This window comes from Polypterus senegalus, chromosome 11 (genome assembly GCF_016835505.1).
Source record: "Polypterus senegalus isolate Bchr_013 chromosome 11, ASM1683550v1, whole genome shotgun sequence".
Lineage (NCBI taxonomy): Eukaryota > Metazoa > Chordata > Cladistia > Polypteriformes > Polypteridae > Polypterus > Polypterus senegalus.
In genome coordinates, this window is record NC_053164.1 from 73,180,116 (window position 1) to 73,190,303 (window position 10,188).

Consider the following 10,188-nt stretch of genomic DNA (forward strand, 5'->3'; position numbering starts at 1 on the left):
GAAACAAACACTGGCTGGGGCGCCAACCCACCGCTGGGTGCGCACACAAACACCCACTAGGGACAATTTAGAATCGCCAATCCACCTAATCTGCATGTCTTTGGACTGTGGGAAGAAACCAGAGCACCCGGAGGAAACCCACGCAGGCACAGGGAGAACACGGAGGGAGGACCCGCCACTGCGCCACCGTGCCACCCAAATTTAAGAATCTGTAGAGAAAAAAAAGTAAAAAAATGGGTTTGTTGATTGCAATATGATTCCACATTCCACTCTTTACAGACGGGGTTTTTCTCCACATATGGTACTACATCGATTGCAAAGATGCTATAGCACAAAAAATGAAGGATCATTTGGGAACGTCTACAGATAGCACACGTAAAGCCTTTGTACCTTCGGTTTTAGTGCCATGCCTCTTTTTTGCTCACACTCACAGCCTTGCATTTGACCTCTCTTGGTCGAGAGGGTACAAAGAAAGCAACTATTTGGTTTTATTTTGCATGCCATGGATTTTTATCTTTAAGAACAGGTAAATTAATGAAAGTTAATGAAATCCAAAAGCACAACATTTAGAATTATTCCACTTTTACCTACTTAAATATTGCAAAATGTGATTTATTCACAGCTACTTTGCATTTCCAACTAGTTTTAGCAGTTAATCCCATTCAGCTTCCCAGTGTTCCAGTACTTTGCACATCTTTGATAAATGTTTCTATATTTAATAACCGCTATAAATATTTAATACATTTTTATATTTAATAAATGTAACAGGATTGAAGATGCATTCTATGTATTTATTAGATGTTAAAAAATAAATCTCACATATATTTAATACATGTTTTGAAATGTGATTAATATTTTACATAGTTCCTTTTTTTTTTAAAGATGATGTGATTTGCAGGCTATTTCTAGTAGTATTCCTGAATGAACAGGAAGAAATACACAAATGTTGCACTAGATCTTATTTGACTTGAATTAGTGTATAAATAATAGCAGAGAAAAACCAGTATAATTAAAACTGTATGTTGTATTGTACTGGTGTGTGGCTGATAAGTATAACAATACAATTCTATTTTTCAAAATCCTGTTCAATTGAATCAGATTATATAACTTGTATCTGTGATAACTGTTGTTCAAGTATTGCCCATTAGGGGGCACAATTTACTATATTTTTGTCAAGTTTCATTTTCACCAACATTGTAAAAATGAGCCACCTGTTGTAAAGCCTCAATATGCCTAAATAAACATCATTTCTTTGTTATGGTTCCCAAGAAAAGAAATATTTGTTTTTAGCGTAATTGCAGTTACTTTGGGGGGAAAAAAAGTAATTTAATTTTCAGGGGCACCTGCTTGTGTCCCATTGTTATTTTTGCTATCTCCCATAAGTATAATACAATTTGCTTTATACTGTATACTGCTTTTGACTTTTTACCGCTTTTCTTTTTGAGGGGCAGCATGTTTCGGCAAGTTTTCTACCTTTCTCAATTGTTCCTTATAAAGGACACTTGAAGACAAGGGCAGCTTCTTTGGTCATTAAATGAATCATTTCAGCTCATTTCTGACAGTTAAATCCTGGTGACACATTCACTTTCTGTTTTTCCTCTTTCTCTCGTATGTGTTTTCAGAAAGCGTCCCCCCTTCAGCAGTCTCTTTTGAGTCTCAGGGCTCGGGACAACTAGATCAGGTTCAGATCCCCTCGCTTGCCAGCATGCTATATATCTTCTTGTTTAAACAAGTACAGCTCTTTAATTTACTGAATGAAGGCCATTTGCATTCTTTATTAAGGAAATTAAGTTGGCTGGCTGAGAATTCTCAATTCATTGATTCCCACTTTAGTGGTGTATCTGTTGAGATCTTGTACTTTAAAAAGGTTTTGGGTTGTGTCCAGATTCTTTATGTCTTAATAAGGGCTGGATGCCAAGATGGCCTTTATTTGAACACTGGGAGTCAAGAGGCCTATAGGTTTAGTGAAGCTCTTGTTTAAAAAGTCAAAATCAAATATGCCAGGCCAAAAGGACATCATTAACAAAACCAGGGAATCTCCTTAAAGAGTACGTATGAATAAATGTTCTCTAATGGCAAATACTGATTTAGTCTTGGCTACAAACTATAAGTGTTAAGCAGGCCTTTCTCACAAATAGGGGTGCATACCGTTCAGGTTTATTTAAAACAATAAGTCATAAACGGTTTTTAGTCATACACAGTAACAAGAAAATATTAAAAAAGAAGGTATCTGGCATTTTTAAAAGGCTTTTCTTGCGAAATATTCTGAGCTTTGCTTAGGCCCTGAGTTGCTTTTGGATGATTAATGCTTTATATTGCTGTATTTTTTTCCCGTTGAACTGAACTAAAATTGACAAGAACACCGAGGTGGAAGCAAGTGGCAGTGTTGTCTTTATCTGTTTCAGGGAGGCATGTATCTGTCCCATGCATGTCATTCCCAGTAATTTGAGTAAAGAGGACCTGACAGCGCATTCCGGATGTTGCTATGGATACCTCAGTCATCTTGACCGGTCACTTCCAGAATTGGATTGCTATGTATGGAAAATTCCCAAAACACACGCGTTCAAAAGACACAATTCAGCAAGTGATAATAGTTTAAGTAACGGAATGAAATATTAGGCAAGCTTTGGCAAGGTGAACATTCTTCATTACTTGCTCTTGTATTCTTATAGCTTTAAAAACAATTCACATGTAAGGGTTTTGTAATTGTGTTATTTATTTAGAATATTAGAAGGTCTAGTAGCAAGACATTTGTAGATAGTTTTCTGGGACAAAAAGAAAATTTATTAGGAAATTAATAAAAAGTGTGAGTAAGCTCTATAAAAATTGGGGAAACAGTCCGACTGGGAAATTTGTGTGGACAAAAAAAAGATTTTTGTCAAATGTACCCAATGCCTTTGTTACATTTTATTAATTGCTCCATTTCTTTTCTTCTTCATAGATGTACTCCTCTTAGTGCAGCTCTTTTCTTAAGTCTCACATTACGCCTCATGAAGTTATCAATATTACTGCTTACGGGTTTGAGGGGTTCTGTGTGTCACCATTTTGATTTTTTTGATCGTCCTCGCAAATCACTATGGCCGATAAGGCTCTCTTTCCTTCAAAGCTGGTTGTGCCCTGATGAAGTGGTTCAACCACAAAGTGAATTTCCTTTCTGATTTTTTCTAGCGAGGGCGCTCTTGAAATGAAGCTAGAGAGGTGTCTTGGTAAACACTGCATGCAGTTCAAAAGAACGCACTGGAGCAGCGACTCGGTGTCTTAGGTGATCAGACCTTGAGTGCTGAGAGCTTACCCTGAAATTCACCCTTTGTATCTGTTTTCTAGAACAGCATTTGTATTGTATTAAGAACTTTGACTGTATGTCGTAAAGTGCAATAAATAAACTGTGCAATAATACAAAACCCTTTTGTGGTGTGTTTGTGTCAAAATGTTCAATGTACAGTAAAAATAGCAATATCTATAAAATGGTACCCTTGCTATGTGTCCCTCTCCCTCTTTTTTGTCACTCTTCTTCAGCGTGGCTCATTTTTATGCTTATCAATGACACACAGTACAGTATGGCACCAAGCTGTGAATACTTCAATGAACCTTTAGAGGTGGTGAAGTGGTGATAAGGAATTGAAGAGAAGAGGTAAGCTAAGTATACCTTACTACACAATGGTTTGCGTAAAAGTGTAGTATTAGTTGGCATTTCTTCTAATTAACATTCTTGAACTTCCTTCTCTACTACCCTTCCACATGATGCATTTAGCTTTTTGTAAGCCCTATTTCTCCTTAGTATGCTTACTGCTTAGTATTCCCCTCACCTTTTCTTTGATGTCAATAAATAACTAAGTCATCCATCCATCCAAGAAGAACTAATGGAGCCATAGCCTGTCTTGGCAGCTTTGAGTGCAAGGCAAGGTCATCCATGGCTGGGGTGCCAGTCCATCACAGAGCATATTGTCTCCAACGTCCACACGGGCCCAGTTGAGAGCTGATACTTAAACTGCAAATCCTAGTTGCTAAAGTGCACTTATACAGCTTACAAGGTATAATGATAATTGTTGCAGAATTTTTGTCATAGATATAAACTCTAATATGAAGGGTACAATTTTCAGATGAGAAATATACTGGTTTGTGCCATTATGTAGTTAGATCCTCTGTGTTTACATTTGTATTCCTATTATTTTATTTGCAGGATACCGTTTTGTCTCACTGTTTCATGGGCACTGCCATCTTGTTTACAGCCAACCAACATGATAATGTAATTTTTTTATTTTCCATATTAGTTGGCACTGCCCAGGTTTCAGCATTTAAGTATTTTTGAATTCAAATAAAACAAAAACAGTTCTAGTTTTAGTTATAGAATCTCACTTTTAATTTTCAGCAGTTATCTTTTGCTGGCTTTAGTCTGAATATGACTTCTGGCTAATGAAATCTAAGCTTGGTTTGACAGCATTCTTATAGGCTCCTGGTAATGACCATTGCTTGCTTGTAAACAAATCTTTATCCTCTTGTCTCCTAATTTTAAATTCTTGACTATTTTTTTTTTGTCTTTTTGGACATGCCTATTCCATCTCAGTACAAGAGTTCAGTGAATTTTAAATGTTACACATTAGTCAAGCTCCAAGCATGCCTGAAATGTGGTGATTCTAGAGTCTTATATTGCAGAGGTATCAGCTAATTTACCCAGGGCAGGCGGATGTGGACCCTTAGTAGTGGAGATGTTATTTTGGTAAAACTATCTCTTCTTCCAGAATTTGTTACTGTGGTGTGATTACTTGGATGGAGATGCAGGACAGAGCTGTTTTGGAGGAGGTTCATCAAGGACATCAACCCCACACAGAAGTGTGAAAAGATGAAGAAGAAGAAGAAAAAGAAGAATTACTATTGATTGTCTCTTGTGAGCTGTGCTCAATGCTAGCAGCAGCCGAGTTGACATAATGCAGATTGAATTTATTCTGCGCTGACACTCACTTCCATGGACACACATACATTTGTTCATATGCGTATAAATAAATATGTCTAGATGAATACATACTGTACTTCGAGGCCTAATATAAGGTATAACATGAACAATGAACACCAAGCAGTGGTAAGCTGGCTCATAGAACGTATGTAGTATCTGATTGATACTGAGGTATCGGACATACTTACTTACTGACTCAGCAAAACTCTTGTATAAAAGAATAGATTTTGCTTTTTACTTATTTTTGTCTGACATGCAATTAATGAGTTTGACTCAATAGCACCCTCTAGAGATGAGAGCTGATGTACAGTATTTAGAATCTGATTGATACAAGGTGCCGGACACGCTTACCTACTCAGTACAACTGTCGCATACAGGAATTGCTTATTCATGTAAATGGCCCTATGTTCCTCATAGTTTAGCGATGCAGACTTTGTTACTACACACTCTCCTGTCAATGGGCTCAACCGTAACACTTTTCTTTCCTGCTTTTAAGTCTATTGTCATTCCTTATGCACATCTCAGTAGAACATTCTTGATGAAGTTATCTATTCATGGCTTACACTGGAATTTTGCAGCAAAATGATTTAAAGCTGGATGACACAGATTGCCGCACTGAGACTCAAGTGTGAGTCCCTGGAGTTGTAAGACAGCAGCACAAAGTATTGCATTAACTTGCCATCTGTTTTCTAGCCTTGTCATCATTACAGCTAGCAATGCATAAGCAGATGTAGCTCTGTGCGTGGATGTGCCACTGTGATGGGCTGACATTCTGTCCAAGGCTAGTTCTACTTTTTGCTTCCTGCTCTTTAGGACCTTCAAATTGGATTAAGCAGGTACATTAAATAGATGGATGAAACTCGATCATGCTATAAACATACCTGCTTTAGTTACTGAAGAGAGGACACAACTACATTCTGTACATTATAACCAAGCATTTTACTTTTTTGGCTACTAACTACATATTGTGTATGGTAACACAGTAATAATCAGATCTGGAACACAGAAAACTATTGCACCATTTCAGATTTTGGTTTTAATTCCTTCTTCAATCAAACATTTTTCAAACATTACATCAAATATTTAGCACAACCCTGGGGAAATTAATCATATATATTTAATTTTCGGTTCTTAGAAAATCATAAACATTGTTTTCGGGAGAACATATAACTCAGAGCAACATTACTCACCATTTTCCATTCACCCAATGCTCCTAAAGTATTGAGCTCATATTTGAACATTTCCAATGTGCTCTTTTGCAAGCTCTTTCAACCACTTGTTTCTATGAGATTGATGCCCCATTGTTAAATTGAAACAAATATTTCAGGGGTCATCTACAATTATAACCAAAGCAGATTTCACAATCACGCGACTTCTAGTTGTTGGATATGTCAGACTTGCCAACCTCAGTTGTTGATTTCATTGGTAGACCTTGTCAAGTTACATTAGTAAAATCACTGGGCAGGTCATCTTTAACATGCCAGACTGCATGCCAGCATTCCAGCACAGTCGTGCTTGCCCTTTTTGTTACAGCTAATAACATGCTGCCTGATGAATCCAGCACTCTACAATGGTTTAACAAGCATGGCAACATCAGCCACAATCTCTGCTCTTTTTTGGGTTTTTTTTTTTGCATTCATCCATGGAATGTAAAACATGAGACATCAGACAGACGATGCCTCTATTCTGTATGTGAGATCCAAAACAACGCATCACTGCATTCTGTGCATCCTATTATACATGTGGATGAACAATTATTGTTTAACAAGTCTCATGTAAACAGAGCCACCACTGTGGCTAAAATTCTGCCAGGATGAGTCACAGACTTTTTGGATTTGGAGTGAGTCACAGAATATTTCAGACTAGGCAACTCGCTAATCTTATGTACTGTAAATGAAGGCTTCAGCTGAAAATCACTGGAAATGTGGCATGGCCATAAATTGTTAGCAACATTTTTGTCAATCACCCTTCTTCATAGCAGTCTTTGTCTCTTGACCAGCCTCTCATGAGGTGCCTAGTCTAATTCTTTTTAAAAGTCATTTAAAATAAATCCATGTTAGCTGGGCAATAAAAAACCAAATAAAGGTAATTTGTTCTTTACGTTGGCTTTTATAATTATCTATCTATCTATATATATATATATATATATATATATATATATATATATATATATATATATAATTCACTAAGTGCACGCAAGACAGTGAGCGCAAGCAAGACAGACAGCCATGCCCGCCAACTCACAGAGCCCCGCCCACCAAATCTAAGACCACGGGATATGCACCACAGAGCCCTGCCCGCCATCTCTAATCCTACTTCCACATACACTGTCGCTCTCGATCAAACAGCAATAATTAGCAAACAAACAAAGATATAAGATATAACAATATAAGATATATAAGATATATATAAGATATAAGATATAACAAGGCTATAACAGTGCAAAATTCACAATTGGTATGCCAGTTTGAAAAGATAAGTTTTGAGGGTAGTTTTAAAATGTGTTATTGAATCAAGCTGATGTATATGAGAGAGCAGAGAATTCCTGAGTTGAGGAGCACTATGAGAAACGCTCGAGCTGACATAGCACAGAGTTTGATGTGTGGTACAGAAATAGAGCTGCAGATGAGAATCTGAGTGAGCAAGACGAGTGTCAGTCTGTAGGAGATCAGTGGGGTTATGGAGAGCTTTAAATGCTAAGAGCGGTATTTAGTATTGTATTCTGTAGTTAACAGGGAGCCAGTGAAGTTGAGAGAGAATAGGTGTAGTATGTTCAGTAGATTTAGAACAGCAGGTTATTATCCTGGCAGCAGAATTTTGAATAAATTGTAAGTGATGGATATGTTTTTGTGGGATGACAGATAGAATACCATTACTGTAATTAATACGTGAGGTGACCCAGGCATTAACCAATACAGTGTAGCGTAAGAACAGGACGGACTAGAAATGTTTCAGAGATGGAAGAAAGCAGTTCGAGAAATTTTACTTATACGGGAGGAATTATTTAACAATAATAATAATTATTATTATTTAATAACTACCATTATTAGTGTATAAATGGATATAAATAATTGCATGTAAACGATTCGCCAAAATCTGTTGTATGTAAACGATACTGTTTAAAATGTTATTGTTTTTTCATCAGAAAACCTGGTTTTCACGTCTACCTGTATTAGTTTAAATGACACTTTTACCACTCGCAGTAGGGCGGACGCGCTGACTTATTGCGTCGACTGGGCAACACATTGAATGTGGCGTCTATCTATATATATCTATGATTTCCATAGCCTGCTACAGGAAGGTACTCTCTCAACCATTAGCATTGGTTTTGCTCCTTGCTATTTTCGTTATACTGCGACGGCGGTTTCCTAAGCCTTTGTTATACTGAATTCCTTTTTTCACCGTTTTCCGTTCCTATTCTTACACTGCCATATGCTACGGCGGCTAGTTTTTATTAAATCACCTGTGATACACATTAAGGTTAGCTATGCTAAAGATGCAGCAGGTAAAGAGACAGATAGATTGATAGGAAATGCACGATATGATAGATAGATAGATAGATAGATAGATAGATAGATAGATAGATAGATAGATAGATAGATAGATAGATAGATAGATAGATAGATAGAAGAAGAGAGTTAAAACAACACTGCATGTCATTATGAACAATGCTGCACATCCTCTCACTGACTCACTAACACCGAGGACTTTCAGCCGATGAATTATTCAGCAGATGTGTGTCAAGGGACACTACTTGGGCTCCTTTATACCAGCAGGAATATGTCTACATAATGCCTTACTGTGACTGCCAAGTCAGAAGTTTGCCTTATTTTTAGTTTTCCTTCTTTTTAGTCTTTAGGGGTTGGTTATTTGATATAATGATTTGATTTATTTATTGAGTCTCTGTAAAAAGCCAATCCTTTTGGGGGAAATAGACAATAATCTATCTATCTATCTATCTATCTATCTATCTATCTATCTATCTATCTATCTATCTATCTATCTATCTATCACAGTAAAGAACAAAAGTTATCTGTGCAGAGTGTTAGAATAGAGCCACTTCCCATTTCACATTAACATTAATCACATAAACCGTGATTCTGAAAATCCAACTCTGCTGACTGGACATCAGAATACCCATTTCCCATCTTCCCCAGCCAAGCTCTCTACACCTAGGTGAGCTGAAGTAAGCAAACCCAGGAGGACAGATGTAGTGGGTCAGAGGCACTTTAAAACCTACCTTACAAAAGACTGCATTAAAATCAATTGCCATGCAGCATCACCTTTGACACAGTAGGGTTCTTCAAGCAGCAATTGAAGGAAATGGGGGAGGAACCAGAGTTATGGAAGTCACAGCCAAACAGAATCTCTTTGCCATGATCTGTGGTTCAAGTATTGGGCACCTTGTCCATCTTAGGTCACATATATAACCTTAAGGAGAGTCATTATGATAGAATCTGAAAATTAGCTTTGAGCTTTCCTTTACTGCCGTCTTCTGTCTAAATTTTCCGGACATTTCCATTTCAGCATTAGAAGTGGTTTTTAGTAAATATGTCATATCAGTTGGGATTTGATGGATGCTGGTTGTGATGATTAAAATTGGCAGGAATGTTTCACATTTATCTGTTCAGATGTATTATTGGAATAGAAACATAGATCCACCGTCTTTGTAGACCAGAGAAGCACAGTGGTCAAAGAATAAAATCTACCGCTAGTTCTGTAAGGGTTCAAGAACAAGGAGGGGACTCCTTAATAAATAATAAATGTCTCTTTAACAAAGTTGAAATCCAATTCTTCAGTAACAAAGTAGTAAATAATGCTGCTTAACTTGAAGTACCAAACCTCAGGGTAAACTTGCTCGATCTGTGAAACTTACATGTTCTTTCTGTATTTGTAAGGGGCCAAGGAGAGGGAAGTCTGGGCATCTCTGCTGAAGCTGCTGCCCCTGCAACCCGATCTCGGATAAGCGGAAGAGGATAGATGGATGGATGGACTTGGATAGCCGCCCTCCTTTTAATAACAAACAAGATATTGGCAACTCTAAACTGGCTTAGTAGGGCTGGATGTGAGAGTAGGCCCTTTGATGGATTCACATCTGGCCCAAACCGGTTCCTGCCTTGTGGCCCTGATGTAAGGATATGCTCAGACCCCTCATAAACCAATATTAGCAAAGCATATGTCTGAAAAATGAAGGAATGAATAATTGTAATAAAAAAAAAAGTTGGAATAAGTATCAT